The following is a 16,599-nucleotide window of genomic DNA, read 5'->3' on the forward strand; positions in this document are numbered from 1 at the left end:
ATTTCAGTGCCCAGGGATGATTTTGACAATGCGACAGCACTAGAAATGGATGACTCCCTTGAGCAGTGTACTTATTACAGAACCAGGGAGCATTTTGTGAAACACCCATGGATCTGAAAACATGCTCTCCACCCTGACCGATCCATTGGAGGAGTTTTACTGAATGCCAACTCTCCTACAGACCTACTCCCATAAAAAAAAACAAAAAAAACATTGCAATAATTTACCATTTTTGGTCGATGACAACCTTTTTTCTGTTTAATGGCCCAATGCAAAGTCCATTCTTCATCATGCAGCAGTTTCTCCATAACTACATGGTTTTAAAACCATTACCACAACTTTATACTGATTTATCGTTTCTAGTAGGCCTAAACCCAAAAGTAGTGCTTTGTTTAAGAGAAAGAACCTTTTCAAGATTTTCTGAGACCATGCTGAAATAATGCATTCCTGTGATACCAATATTAACTCTTTCCCGACCATTGATGAAAATTCTTCTCATTTATGAGACAATGCTTCTCCGCCATTGATGAAAATGTCCAGCTTTCCATGTTTTCACTGTTGAACGGTAGGGGGCGCTATTACACATCTTCTGAAAGAGTGCTGAATCTCCTGATCAAAAACACAGGCAAAGCAGTAGCAGAAACAAGCAATAGCATAGGGAAGCAGATGCATTTGTAAAATAACAAGATCAACAACAATAAACCGCATATAAATCAAAGCTTCCTAGTGCCTGATGTTACTGAATGAAATGTCGACCCAGGAAGAGCTATAACTGCGCAAGCTTTGGGGTGTTGATGGACTCGATCTACTCCATCTGTGTTTTGATCATCGTTCTGAATCTGATCTGGATGTAGTCTTTGCCAAAAACGTGTTTTTCTCAGCTTTTTGCTCAAAATGTTTAAGCTAGAATGAAGCAGGTTTTTCTTTCTTTTGATATATTGCATGTTTAGATATTCATACAACATATTCATAGGGGGCCATGAAAATTCTGTGATAATGATAAAAATGCTGTCAAACCTTTTTTTTTTTTTTAAACGCTGGCGGGGAAAGAGTTAACAACTGAACAGGACATTTTTTGGCTCCGTGACTGTGGTGTGGAGGTCTGGAGAAGATAAACCGCAGAACCGTTTGATTTGGTGAAAACGGAGCCAAAAATAAGAAGATTTTTTGTTACTTTTGGTTTCAAGTTCAGTTTTAGCAAATGCTGTTAAACTATCTTTGTCCCAAAATGAACTACATATTTGTCTCCAGCTCTTGTGACTGACGCCGATTCAGAAAAGCATCAACAAACGAGAAAGTCATCAAACTTAAGAAAGATCAGAACGTGTCAGTACACAGAAAGCAACGGAAACCTGCCGAACAGCATTTCATTCACACTGGTATTCAAACAACTCAGAAGTAGTTTTAAGGTGACCAGAGCACAGTTTGACCACTGACCCACTTAAAAGTATTTCTGCTGAGATTTAACAAAAAAGCAGCACGTAAACAAGGCAAAAACACCTACTTGAGGCTGCGAGGTGCCGTTCTCATTTATAATGTGGTCACAGTCTGCCATAGGAACACATTCCAGGGTGATCACTTAAGATACAGTGTTGCTAAAGAGCTCTCGTCTTCAGGATCCGGAGCACTGGAGACACACCTCTACAAACACATGCTCCAGTTTGAGTCAACAACAACTAGCTTGAACATGATGTTCATCGCTTCAGATGCACACGGTTCACCATGATGGTTTTCACTTGCTTGAAATATAATTGGAATCACCTCAAAAAGGTAAATACAGTTAAGTGCAACATGTGCAGCACATAGGCTACATAAAATTATAACGTGAACACTATAATTGTGTGCTTGGGACATGGCTTTTAATGGTGAAACTTTTGTTTTGTAATCAGGCTCAAAAAAGATATAACAATTTGGATTAAGATTTATCTGCCAATATATCGGTTATCGGCTTTCAAATATAAAGAGTTTAAAGGTGGAGATAAAAGTAAATTACTGTTTTTGAAAAGTAAAAGTTAATAAAATGTCAAAAATATGAAAGAAAAACTATGTAAGAAAACAAATCTGTAAAAAAATGGTAAAGGTAGTTTGTTAGGACATTGGTTTACGGACATTTCCTTTAACCCTAAAACACAGGCGATAAGATTCAAAATACGCGCAAAACTTCTATGAAATATTAATATGGAAAATTTCTTCATATAAACATCACATTGAGCAATATTTTAACAGACCTCTTATGGAAACTAAATTCCTCCAAAATGTCACCTTTAATATTATTTCAACTTCCATCACTCAGATCAAAGGAACTTTCTTCTTTGAGCAAACATACAACAAAAAAACTGAATATTGTTTTAACCCAAGATCAAGCTGACTTTTATTTCAACAAGGAGACATTTTTTAGGAAGCAGCACAGAGGAAGCATTACTGGAAAAAAAGCCCCTGGATAAAGTCACCCAGAGTAAGAATGTAGATGTTTTAATAACTTTTTTTATTCTTCGTTTTACTAGTCCACACATGGTCACAACTACTTCTGTTTGGACCTCTCAGATGTCACAAGGCTGGAAACATGAGTCTTATCATCACTGGCAGTAATAGAAAGCAGCGTGGCGAATCATAGCTACCACAATCAGGTGATGATGTAGCTGGAGAGCGGAAAATGCTGACATTATGGGTGACGTTTTTTCTCCTGAGCTCATGAGCCACCGGTTATGGTAATTCATCCCAGCATGACACAAACTTGGCCAGCGAGAGCGAGGGTGAGGTAGCACAGAAAAAAAAAGGAGTGGAATGACAAAAAATACCTGCCGTTTGAAAGCTACTGAATCCACACTACCTACTGTACACTGTAAGATCGGTTCATTATCTAGATGATTATCACTTTATCAGTGGTATGTGCTAAGCCAAAACTCACTATCATTGCTTAAACTTAAAGGATTAGTTCACTTCAAAATGAAAATTGTCATCATTTACTCACCGTCAAGTTGTTTCAAACCTGTATGAATTTCTTTCTTCTGCTGAACACTAAAGAAGATACTTTGAAGAATATCGGTAACCAGTTGATAGACCCCATTGACTTCCATAGTATCAACTGTCTGGTTACTGACATTCTTCAAAATATCTTCTTTTGTGTTCAGCAGAAGAAAGAAATTCATAAAGGTTTGAAACAACTTGAGGGTGAGTACATGACAGAAGTTTCATTTTGAAGTGAACTATTCCTTTAAGGTTGTGGATTTTAACAAACCACTAACCCCAACCATTAAACTTTGGCAACCTTGCTCTATTTGTGCAACAGACATGAATCAAATAGATCCCTGCAATGATGTATTTTTATAGGTCAAACTGGAACCATCAAACCAAAACCTGACAAAAAACCAATAGGACTTTTCCATTGGTATTTGGATTATAAAGACAACGCTATGGTGAAAGCGAACTAGTTGGTAGATGAGTTTACCTGTTTAGAGTGATCACTTTGGATAACAGCATCTGTTATATGCATATGTAAATGCATAAATGTGATGATGTTTAATATCCCCGACAACCTCTGTAGTTCCATTTAGTCATTTTGGTTAGCATTTAACCAAAAACCCATTCAAAAACCCCAATGACTTCAGCATGATGGAACCGGAAGTGCTAAAATGCTCACTTGTTTCTGTGTTGTGCCTTACAGAGAGAGAGAGGTGTGCTAAGTGATCAGACTTATGATCTGACTCAACAGACTGAACATATTATTTTTTTAGACTCCAAACTCAAGGCCCTACAGCCATATCTAGGCACCAGAACATCATAGCTACTAAACCAGACATTTCAAAATATAAAGTAATGGTTACAGTCTGGTTTCAGTCATGCAATGAGACTCTTCCTCTTCTTACCTAATGTAAGGGAGGATATTTCCTCACCCATTCTATAAAGAGCTGAAATTTCTGAACTACAGATGAGATCATTTCCTGTGCTTTCATTACTCTTTTGATCAGCTTCCTAATTTACGACTCGCTTAAACTGACATTTTTGTGCAAGTTAAATCCTGATTATTCTTGGTCTTGAAAACAAATTACGAAACACACTTAAAGGCATAGTGTGTTTCGTAGGCATAACCCAAACATTTAAATTCTGACATTCCAAACATGTTCTCTGTGAAACACGCATAAAAACAATCGCATCGTCTTACATTACATTGAATTGTAATTAAATATCTAAGACTAAGTAAAATAACAAATGGCTCTTTCTCCTACTTACATTATCCATTAGTTTTAAATTACCTACGTATTATTTACCTACCATGACTACAGCTCTAAGATTATAATTTATCTGAATATGGAGCTCAAGGTTCTGTAATGTACAAAATGTAAGGCTTCGATGAACTGTCTAATCACTAATGGCTTAATATCTTTCCTAAGCTAAAGTAAAGATCCCTCCACAGATTGACTGAGAGGATATTCACAGAATAATGAAGTTGTAAATCACTCTAAAAGATCATTTCACAACATCATTTGAAACACTGTCCAATGTATAAAAGACATTTACAGTAATAACATATTGATGTTAATTTAAAATAAGAAAATATATTTCTATCACAATGCCCTTTACAAGTTCAAAAAGTTTAATGAGCTTTTCTGCTTTTTTAATACATTGACTCATTCTTCAACTCCTACTAAATTTTTCCACATAACTCCTGATTTGTATCACACTATGGGTACGTACCATACTTATTTAAAGCAGGAAAATATCATGCTATTTTAGCATTTGCATATCCTATCCTTGTGAAAAGTGGATATGTATGACAAATTTAACGTTGTGAAATAGATGCTAATGAACGCACCATTCTTGTGGTATTTCACAACACATTGACAGATTATGCAAACTCACAATGTCAACAGTAATCTGGTCTATAGACTCCCAAACAGCAATGTAATGATGCGTTTGATTGAAATGTGTCATAATGTTGAAATGGATGATAAAAATATCCAACTGAGGGAGGAGTCTGAAAATAATTTGTATGACAAACACTTGCAGAAAATGACAGATGGATAGTTATGCAATAAAAACAAAATTATTTTAACATTTTATAGGGCTGGGTTAAAAATATATGTCTCGATTTTAACTGATTCTCAATTTTGATGAACTGATATGGATTCTTAAATCCCAAGAATCAATCTTTTAGTCTATGCTGTTCAGTTGATCAGTGAAACTTACACTAAACATTTGTAGCATGCCTCCCATTCAATAAATCACAATAAGCTTGTTCTTATGGTACGAAACAATTAATGTTGTTTTGCTGCTCTGTGGCGTGACAGATTGTTGTAGCCGTGAACAATTATCCCTTCCTCTTTACTACTAGTTATAGCATGAAATATATATAAAAAAAACTAGGGGTGCGCCGAATCCGATACTCAGTATCTGTATTGCTCCGATACTAGCAATATTTGCCGGATAGGGTATCGCCAGACGAGACCATCCAAATCCGATCCGATATTGTATAGCCTACGTATGTTATTGTTATACAACACAAAAGGCACAAAAACATTATAAAGCACTATAATGTTTTCGTGTACTGTATTCCAAGATTTCTGAAGCCATTACATATAGTTTAATGTGAGGTACATATTTAAATCGTTAAATTAATCTTCACCTAAGTGCTTCCCTCCGCTGCGGCTGTCAGTCATTCCCAGCACTCAAACAGCGCGTCGCGCTCGGGTAAAACAGTCAACACGATGAAACTCTCTCCAAGATGAGTCAATGTTCCTATTATTATACTGTAGATATGTAGATATGCAAAGGTCTATGGTTTGCATAAAAGGACTTTAACGTGCTGGAGTTTCACATGTTACTTTCAACCGGGTGTCTGTTAGATCACAACACAACTCCTCAGTGATCACAACACTGGAGTAGAGAGCGATATAATTGCTCTTCACACGCACAGTAACTGAAATTTAAAACTGTTAAAAGGCTCAAACTAATGAATAAATAAATAAATATATGTATATCTTACTTTTGTGCTTTGAACTTTTCAATGCGACGCGCTGCGCACCGTGACTCCATGTTGCTTCGAGCGCATCATTCTGCGCACGGGATGCGCATAAGGTTTCGTGCCGCTCTGAATTGGAGCCTTTCATATTACAATACTTTTGCGCAATGGCAGTTTATTGATAGCCTTAGTTGTTCTGTCCAATCTATGTATCATATGTTGCTGCTTCATTAAAAAGTTGCGCTTAAAATTTTTAAATAAATGTATTTTAATTATATAGTATATATTTTGTCTGCATTGTTTTACAAAGTAAGGAAAATAATGTTTAAGTCAAGCTTTGATGCCTTTAACAAAAGAATAATCCCAGTCTCTTCCCCACAGTGAGGCATACAGATACAGTTTATTAGGTTGTTTTAATTATTATTTTAGTATTGGATCGGATCAGTATCGGCCAATACTGAGTCCCAGGTATCGGAATCGGTATCGGAGGCAAAAAAAGCGGATCGTGCCACCCCTAAAAAAAACAGTACAACATACTGAAATGTTCGGGAGTTGTAATGTACGTAGCACGATTTAGTATTTTTTTCCCCGTTGATTTACTAAATCGTGCGCACGATTTACTACTTCGTTCCCTTGATTTGCTATATCGTCCACACGATTTAGCAAATCGAGGGAACTAATTAGTAAATCGTGCGCCAATTTACTTTCCTGAATGTCATGTGCAGGGCTCCGTAGAAATGAATCATGTCTAATGTAATCACTCAGTCAGTGTTACAACTACGAAAAGATAGTGTTGGGGTAACGCGAGTAACTTAATCAGATTACTTTTTTTCAAGTAAATCGTAAAGTAACATTACTTTTAAATTTACAACAAAATATCTGGGTAGCTTTTTCAAACAAGTAACAGTAAACAGAAACAGTAATGCAAAAGTAACGTAATGCATTACCTTCCATAAAAAATAACTAAGTAATGCAATTAGTTACTTTTTTTAAGGAGTAACGCAATAGTGTTTGTAAAGCATTTCTTTTAAAAGTAACTTTCCCCAAAACTGCGGAAAGACGTCAATAAAACAGATTTTAACATTACATTTACCTCAGAAAAGCCAATGTCCATAAACTCAATAGTAAGCTATAAAAAAGAACTATAGGGGAGTATTTTAATACATATGTGCATATTCATTATATTTTTTCTTAACTTGTTCTTCAATACTTAATGTATGTTTGAATAAGTCTGTCATGAAAGCAAGTTATTACAACACCCACCCCTAATAAATTACACAAATTAAACCCAGCCCAAAAAAGATATTTTGAAGAATGTCAGTAACCAAACAGTTGATGTACCCCATTGACTTCCATAGTATTTTTTTCCTACTATGGAAGTCAATGGGGTCCATCAAGTGTCTGGTTACACACATTCTTCAAAATATCTTCTTTTGTGTTCAGCAGAAGAAAGAAATTCATACAGGTTTGAAACAGCATATTGAAAATGGACAAATAACCACAGTGAGGAATATGGGACGGCCACACGCCACAGCACTGAAAACATCGTCACTCTGTGAAGAATAACATCCTCCTCTGACAGCAAACCCACAACAATTGCTACACAAAAAGACCAGTTTTGCCCTGGCGGGACACACTGCTGAGGCGAAACATGACACGCTCCCGAAACCCTGAAACAACACTGAGGGAGCTGCAGAAATCCCGGAGGAATGGAGAAGGCGCTTTTGGCTTCATGTAACAATGCCACCCCGTTTCCTGTGTGGGCTTCCTGTTGGTTCAAGCACGCGGTCAGCACTTCGAGTACACAGACACCGTTCAGGTCACAGCCATTAAATACACAATGCGTTTGTATGGAGGTGACAAAACAACTCCAGAACAAACAAAAATAGACATATAGAGACATTCATTTTTATCAGTGACTGAAGTTCAATATCCTATGAAACATACTCGACTTCCTAAACATTTCCTCACTTCCCCTACAGCTTGCCAATAAATGTCAAATTCACAATGCGGCAACCAACTCGCTTTCCTTTCCTTTCCAAATGAAAAAAAGGTTTCCTCCAACAGGGTTTAAAACATTTATTCAGCTTCAGTGGGTTCATGCATTATTACTGAAGTGCTTAGTCAGACACTTCCAAATATTCAGAGGAGGATTCCTTGTAAACAATAATAAATGAAGCAGCTGGCTGCTGTGCTGAGAAGGGGTCTATTTGGATTCAGTGAGATCAGCAAAAACTTCTACCGCTTTGGGTACATTTTCCTATAAGCACCTGTCAGTTTAAACTTTACTTTCAGAGTAAAATTACACAGTAAAAAAATGACATGTCAATAAGTCATCATGGCAACATAATGTTGTTTCAATACTTTAACTCATCAAAATTAAGCAATTTCAACTTATTTTTGAAGTCAGTTTAATATAATTCAAGTTGAAACTACCTGTAATGTACAGCCAATTTGATTACACTTTCAAAAAGTTGAAATAGGTGGATCTTTTTTTACAGTGCATGACAAGCACGAATAAAGTTTGAGAAGATACTCTCATATGAAACGATTAATCGCGATTAATTGCATCCAAAATAAAAGTTTGTTTACATAATATACATGTACTGAGTATATAATATAAACATACACGCATGTTTATATTTAAGAAATATTTGCATGTATATATATTTATTATATTTATATATAAATATATTATATTTATAAATGTTTTATTTATATATCACATTTTCACATATTTTTTTTCCTTAAATATATACATGTGTGTGTATTTATACATACAAAATAATTATACACAGTACCCACACATATATTATGTAAACAAAAACTTTTATTTTGAATCCGATTAATCGGTTTGCCGCCTTAGAATAAACGACTTTCATTTTATTTCAATCCTTAGTTCACTCAACAACAAAAAAAAAATCTGTCATAATTTACTCACCCTCATGTCATTCCAAACCCATAAGAATTTCCATCATCTTCAAAACACAAATGAAGATATTTTTTATGAAGTCTGAGTGATTTACGTCTCTCAATTGAAAGTCTATTCAAAATAGGGTTCAAAACATTCATAAAGAGAACGTTAAAAAATAAATAAATAAACTAACCCTTTAAAGACCTGTCAAAATAAGTCAATCCACACACAGCCTTAAACATAATGTTCATTTATCAATGTTGTCCTTCCTGTATGATTCAGAAATGTGACAGCATTGTTAAGCTTGCACAAACAGTCATATGTTTCAAAAGACGCCCATATACACGTTCACGCACAAACATGCACACGCCTATGCAAAAAACTAGGAATGCATTGCACTACAATTACTGAACGTATTCAGGCTGCATGTGAAATCATCAAACTTGATCTGCATAACTTGCTTTCCATGAAACTCCTCCCTAAGCAAATTCCACTCATTTCCACCAGGAAACACCTTAAACTACAACTTTAAACTGATCTGAAATCAGTCAGATCTGAATAAGCGGCTTCCCACAGTGGAAGACACAGCCGGTTCTGCCGCATGTCGTCTCGGTGGCAACAGCAAAGCAAATATGAGCATGCTGAAATTGGCAACGTGCAAAGTTCAAACTGATTCAATTGAAATGTTTAGGTAAACAAATATCCATAATTTGTCACTGCACGAATACCTAACACAAATTAAGATATTTGAAATGCCACATAAACATTCTGAGTGATCAGAGACAATTCTAACATGTATGGAAAATGTTCTTGCCTTACTAAATGAGCCAAAGAAAAGCTGACTATTCTCTTGTGCATAAACGCTGAACTTCTGCACTGGCAGGGAGTTTGAATGAAATGCACGAGCAGCAAACTTTAATGAGACGAGTGCTTTGGCAGGTGTATAGAGTCAATTTAATCAGCTGTAATGTTTGTGGCAAAGAAACTAATGAATAACATTTCATTGCATCCCCAGATGCAATACCTCTAATACAGCTTCTACCTCAGTCTGCTCTGATAAAAACAACAAATCCTCAAAACCTGACCTAACAATCTATACAGTTTTAATCACTCATGTTTACTCTCCCATAATATTCAAAATTTTAACTAACCAGTCATTTTCATGTACACTGCAATCATTTGTTTTCTTAATCAGCATGCATGTATTGCATTACAGTAAAATCTAAGCATCCTTACTTTTTTCTTTAAAAGGATTTTAGTAGATTTGATTATCAAAATTGCATAAGACACAAACTAGTTTTATCTTGAACTCAGCAACAAAAAAAAGAAGAAAAAACGAATTCAGTGGGGCTTATTTAGATATAGTATTATTATATATTATTTATTTGATTTTTTTTTTAAATGAGTCAGAAAATGAACTCAAGACCAATTCTCAACATTAGTCTAATATATTGATGGTTTTCTTTTCTTGTTTTAAAGATGTTTAAATATTTTAGTGGAAATTAAAACAAACAAACTGGTGTGCCAAATACCTTTAAAAACCTCTATTTAAATCCCCTTTATCTGAATATTAAGTTTTAATGGTTGACACGGTGTCTTTATTTAAAATATTAAAACAATTTCAATGAAAGCGAGATAAGAAGCACAAACACTGCCGTCATTAAGACAAGTTTCTCAATTTCATGAGGATACAGGAATAGGATGAGTTTCATAAATCTAATTAATTCAATTCAGCTTTGTATTGTATCTAGTATATTGTATAGTATTACAATATTACCATGTAGCCTACATGTATCAAAGTGGATTCGTACTTAGCAGTAGTGACATCAAGTGGTGTTTATTGAAAATATTGACGTTGCTTCACACACGTATGTCACAACATAGGCTACACGAGCTTTGTACTAAGTACAGAGTAAAACATTTAAAAATACAACATAGACAATTGAATGATTTGTCACGTAATGGTTCTAACTGTAAACAGGCTAAAGCAAGTTGCAATGCTAGTGTTGTAGTGAAACGCTGAGACGCGTCTACCTGATTCAGGTGCATTTCCGCCACATGCGCAGTAACGAATGAAACATGGCGTAGAAAAGTTTGACCAAAACAAAATGTACTGACATGACAAGAGACGCATCTACTCACCGCACGAACAATAAATGACGGATACCCCTCTTTTTCTTTCAGTGTCCAGTGAAATAGTTTACTGAGGAGCAGAAATTCCCATTGACTCCTGCTGAATTTCGGCGTTAAACTGCTGGACGGAAAAGCGGAAGCGACATACGACGCACGAAAACACACCGGTAAAGATGATGTACACTATACATAACACCATAAGCGCCTTCGCTCTTATATCTTCTTATTGTTTTGGCTCTTTCTTTAGTTAGTTATTTAAATCCTGTAGAGTGAAGTGAAAGGTCCCTGCAGTAGTCCTGTGTGCATTACTGATGTGAGTTACTGACTGACTGACTGCGGGTACCTGAATTTTTTCAGCCGGTTTCGGTGCTGAGGTGAAACTCCGCCTCTGTTCTCTTCTACACTAGGCTACAGTATGTACTGCAGTCTGTCCCAGTGCAGCACGGCGAAGGGAGGAGTTTCTGCTGCTTTCTCACACTTTCCTCTGCTGTGTCGACACAGAGAAGCTACTTATTTTTGGGGCTAGGTTTCAAACCTTACGGAGCTGCAGAATTTTGGAACATCTCGGCGTGTCAGCTGAATAAAGTGATGTGTGCTTATTGAACAATATTGAAAGTGCACTTGTAATGTACTACAAGTTTATCTTAAAAGTATATATTTTTAAAAACGTGTAGCCTACTTGAAGACAACAGGCCTATAATATGAATGAAATAAAAGGCCACTTATGTAGAAGAGATAGTACACTTTCATGTTTCTTAACACACTTAAGTATAGCCTAAACTTTTTAAAAAGTGCACTATACATAGCAATGTCATACATGTAATACATGTAATAATGTCTAATTAAAAGTCGGAATTTTTTAATCTTGTGTCATGCATTAAAGCGGCAGTCCGTAACTTTTTTGGGTTAAAAATTATCCAAAATAACTGTTTTGAGCAAATAGGCTACATAACCAGCCAGTGTTCAAAACTATCTGCTTGCCTTAGCTTGATTTCAAACGGTAAGCTTGTAATAATGTTTTTAGTTACAGTGGTACTGGTGGATTCCCGCGGGAAATTCAAGCATGTCTTCGCATCATTACGTCACATCTGTACACATAAAGAAGGTGTCTTGGCTAGTAGGCTATATTGCGTATGAGGATCTTGGAGGTGGAGATTTATAGCCTTTTATCACAGCACTTGATATAATTAAACTTATCAATTTGATGGTGGATCAAGAAAGGTTCAAACGACAATCACCAGTGACAACTGGAGATTCACCCATTGTAAAATGCAAAAGACTTCGGAGTGGCTACAGAAAAAAAGAGACTGCAACCGAGCCCATGCGAAAACAAGGATAAATATCGGAAGGGCATTAAATCAAGCAGTGCTGATGTTGTTAACATTAACAATTTGAGAATAAAGTATAATTTGCACGGTTTGATGTGATATGATAAGCGATCGTTTGATTTAATCAGCACAATTTACTGCAATGTTTTTTTTCCCTTATAGTTGATCACAACAAAAGTGGATGTTACTTACTTGTTCAGATGACATGCTTCCAAAAAGTAGAATCTGTGATTCTGAATGTCAGTATCCGGCGCTGTGACTGACAGCCGCACATTCTCCTCAAAACATTGGATTCATCCGCGACACAACCCACATAAAGTTGATAATTCCGCGAATAACTGCAATTGCAGATTTCGAACAGAGATGGCGACAAAGAGGAAAAACTACAGACTGCAGCTTTAAATAAATACACTTATTGAAGAGTTGACTAACATACTAAAGCACAAAGTACTATAATTATAATATAGTATAATTTGAACTCCAGTGTGCATGATATTCAATATTGCATTTAATGTTAATGTAAATGTAAAATAAAAATCTCTAAATAGCTGACATACCAGATTCAATGTAGTTACTATACTGTAGTTACTATAGATTTTATATAGATTACATGTAGTTTCTATAGTAATTCTGTAAATTATGCTTAATTACATGCAACTAACCAACTAAACCAAACCCATGCCCTAATCCTAACCCTAGAGTACATGTATTTAATTAATATTACTCAGTACTTAAATGTATAATTACAGGGTAACAAAGACACCTTCAAATAAAGTGTAACCACTACAATATACTATAAAATAAAATAAAAACTATAATACATTTTCATTTGACTGTAATTAACATGCAAAACATTGCCAAAAAAAAAAATACATTCAGTAATAAGAATGCATTAGGTATTATAAGTGTATTTCTTTTTAAGAAGGGGCCTTAATAGTAATGACCTAGAACCAGGGCCATGTATAGAATAGTATACTAATATACTACTGTATTCTTAGCTCTAGCTCTCTACTGTATGAAAGACAGAGGCTATAGTTGGTAAACTTACTTAAGAATTGCACTTACTGTATGCAGAAATTCCACTAATTTCCACCAGGAAATACCTTGACCAATACATATTGTTAATGGTTTATGATATATAGGACACATGCCCTGACCCGACATTTAAAAAGACAGGGAAAAAAATCCTGTGCCAGGCATGTACTAGCCATCAGGAGCTCCGGTGGGCCGTTCGAGTAGTGGGCCGATCACCGATGCGAGGGAGACCTCGGGAGAGACCAAGGGAGACCTTCTTCTGTCTATGTTTTGTTGGTGTTGTTTTTTGTCCATACAGCAGAAGTCAAGGGCAACCATAATGGTTTGGTTACAACATTCTTCAAAGTATCTTCTTTTATGTTTCACAGAAGAAAGTCATACAGGTTTGGAACGACGTGAGGTAAATAAATGATGACAGAATTGAAAAGCAGTAAATTTACTTTACGGCATACTAGCTCGAAATCAATGCTTTACTGTCAAGTGCATTTCTATGTGACAAAAATCGAACATTAAGTTTGTTAACATTTGCAGTGTATTCAATAGTATCTATCATTATTTGTTTCTATCCTGTTTTATTTATCCATGTATTTACTCCAATTTAAGGCCCTATGACCCATCAAAACATTCACAGGGGAACTTGTAGGCCGGATGGGCTGGATTTGTCCAGGGCCAAATTTTAAACCCAGTCCAGCCCTGGTGCCCTCTGAATACACTTTTACCTTTCACTTAAAATCTTGTGAAACTTGCAATATTTATTTAGACTAACTGGACTATTGTGTGTTGCATACTGTTTTACATTATTAAAATATATACAGTATCAGGCATGAATACAGTGTATGGACCAGCATTGTGTTTTTTTCCTTGTGTCTGCATGGGTTTCCTTCGGGTGCTCTGGTTTCCCCAACAATCCGAAAACATTGTAACACTGAAAAAATTGTTGGTGTGAATGTGTGTGTGGGAGTCCCAAGCCAAGCCATAATGGAGAGGGTTGGAGAAAGACCTGGCAACCCCGGAAAATTCATGGACGGTCTCTCACGTATGCCAAGAGATTGCCATAGAATCACCAAGACTCGGATACTACTGAAATGGTAATAGATATAATAATACAGTATATTCTGGTCAGTAAGCAGTTCCCTAATATTCTACTGTGAACATAGCTGAAGGGTTCCCATCATATTTGATCGATGCTCATGTATTGCCATCTTAAGACCTTTAATGGCTTTGTATTATTTATACTCTTCTATCTGGTGATGAAAGCAGTAGTCTGGTGCGATGTGATGTAAGACTGCTGTTATCTGGACACCATCTGTCCAATCCTGTTACATAAAAAGATGGAGGGGGGGTATTTAACTGTGATTGAACCATGTAGTCCATTACAATGTGCAATGTTGCTTCACATTTGAGTCATATATCCATATAATCAAATATCTTATTAATAGGAGGTACTGTAAGTACTTTTGCACAGCAGATATGCCCTGTGATTTTGACAAGCAGAAATCCATTCAGTGCTTGACCATTGTGCTGCACTCGATCGGGCCAGTGGAAAAAGAAATCAGCCACATTATTTGAGTGCTCTTAGAGAAGTCATGGTGTATCAGAACGGGACACTCCTTTCCCAAGGAAGTACTTGGAAAGCCCATTTAAGACACAATGCATTTTCCTTCTGCAAATATTTCCCCCCTAGGAACATATAATGTTTCCTTTTTTGAAATTCAAGGTCTTGAGATCACTCGCATTTAAGGGATAGTTATTAGTATATTTTTTTCATTATTTACTCACAAGTTGCTCTGAACTTCTGAAATATTATGAAGAATGTTGGTAACAAAACAGTTGCTAGTCCCCATTGACTTCGATGGTATGAATAAAACAAATGACTATGGAAGTCAATGGGGACCAGCAACTGTTTGGTTAACATACATTCTTCAAAATATGTTCTTTTGTGTGAAATATCCCTTTCAGTGTTGAAGGGATTCAAAGATTCAGTTTTTCCACTTTTGAGGACCAAGCTTATGATAATAAGATAAAAAGATCATTAGTTGCTAAAATGGAGCAAACATTTTCAATTTTACCAGTCAAGTTTGAGCCATGGCTTATGAGCATTAATTGTGTTAGTTTCATTACTCAGTTCTCATGTTAGAATTATGGCTTAATTATATTTCACGTTTGCATTAACTGTGTAGTTAGTTAATTTGGGCCAGTGCATTAAACGTATTTTAACTGGGTGAGATTCTGAATGCAGGAGGTCTTTAAATAATTGGGCTGGTGATGTGTGCCGTGACTCACCCTGCTGATATTGATGTGGGATGAGGCCAAATCAGTTCATACTAGTTGAAACTTGATGCTTTGATTTATTTATGACCTTGCTTTGGTAGTGAGTACAAGTACAATTCCTCTAATGTCTGTGTGCTGGGTAATATTATTGCCCAAAAACCTGAGCATTTGATCACTCTTTTTGAGCTTTAAAGTCATCATGAAATGGTGTTCTGTGTGAAACAGAAAAAAGGATAAGATTTGATTTTATCCATTTGGAATTTATTTGATTGCATTTATTTGAATGGAGGAGAGAAGTTGAAAATAAGAGGGTAGTGTCGACCAAAAAAAAGAGTCATTTTAGAAGTGGGTAAATGCAAGTTTTTATATTTTGATAAAAAAAAAAAAATTCCTGCAATAATACAAATGATTTGTCCACTATAAGACCAATATAAGATCTAGGCTGCATTCAAAATTGCATATTCTCTTTAGTAGGTACTTATTTTGAATAAGTAATTACTCAAAAAGGTATGTTCTATTTAGTATGAATGTGTGTAGTATGAATGCAATTTGGAGGTATTACATTCATCATGTTGTCATTGTCGTGACCTACCAGCATCTGTTGCGTCGCCTCAATGCCATTCATAAATCCTCTTCCGTGGCCTTATGGGATAGTAAATTGTCCATTGTGAACACCTCAGAATCTCCCCAAAAGTAGTAGATCATCCGGGTACTTTTTCCCTACTCTCTTATGAGTACTGTGAATTTGGACATACCTCTTTTGTCACATACTGTTGTTCACATACTATGCGATTTCGTATGCAGCCATAGGAATATACAGTGAGCAACAGTTCTGTGGGCGAAAATGCCTTGTTGATGCCAAAGGTAAGAGGAGAATGACCAGTTTCAGCTGATATATCTAGCTCAAATATCCACTTGTTACAACTGAGGTGGAAGGGCTACAGCAGCAGAAGATCACA

General features: G+C 35.9%; 1 protein-coding gene across 16 annotated transcripts in view; it reads right to left on the reverse strand.

The window, feature by feature from the left end:
• Nucleotides 1-11,460, reverse strand: part of usp53a (ubiquitin specific peptidase 53a) — a 56,652-nt gene extending 45,192 nt beyond the window's left edge. For 2 of the 16 annotated variants that reach the window (XM_077201912.1, XM_077201915.1), the window contains exons 1-3: nt 9,067-9,164; nt 8,901-8,937; nt 1,505-1,641 (exon numbers count right to left, since the gene is read on the reverse strand). The gene's annotated coding sequence lies outside the window, so the exon portion shown is untranslated. Of the gene's footprint in view, nt 1-227; nt 610-1,504; nt 1,642-8,900; nt 9,208-11,015 lie in introns of those variants that run through there. The other 14 variants (XM_077201920.1, XM_077201919.1, XM_077201918.1 and 11 more) reach the window with 14 other exon arrangements.
• Nucleotides 11,461-16,599: the final 5,139 nt, after the last annotated feature.

Source organism: Siphateles boraxobius, unplaced genomic scaffold (assembly GCF_051911475.1).
Source record: "Siphateles boraxobius isolate OS27281-9 unplaced genomic scaffold, OSU_SipBor_1 48, whole genome shotgun sequence".
Taxonomy (NCBI): Eukaryota; Metazoa; Chordata; class Actinopteri; order Cypriniformes; family Leuciscidae; genus Siphateles; species Siphateles boraxobius.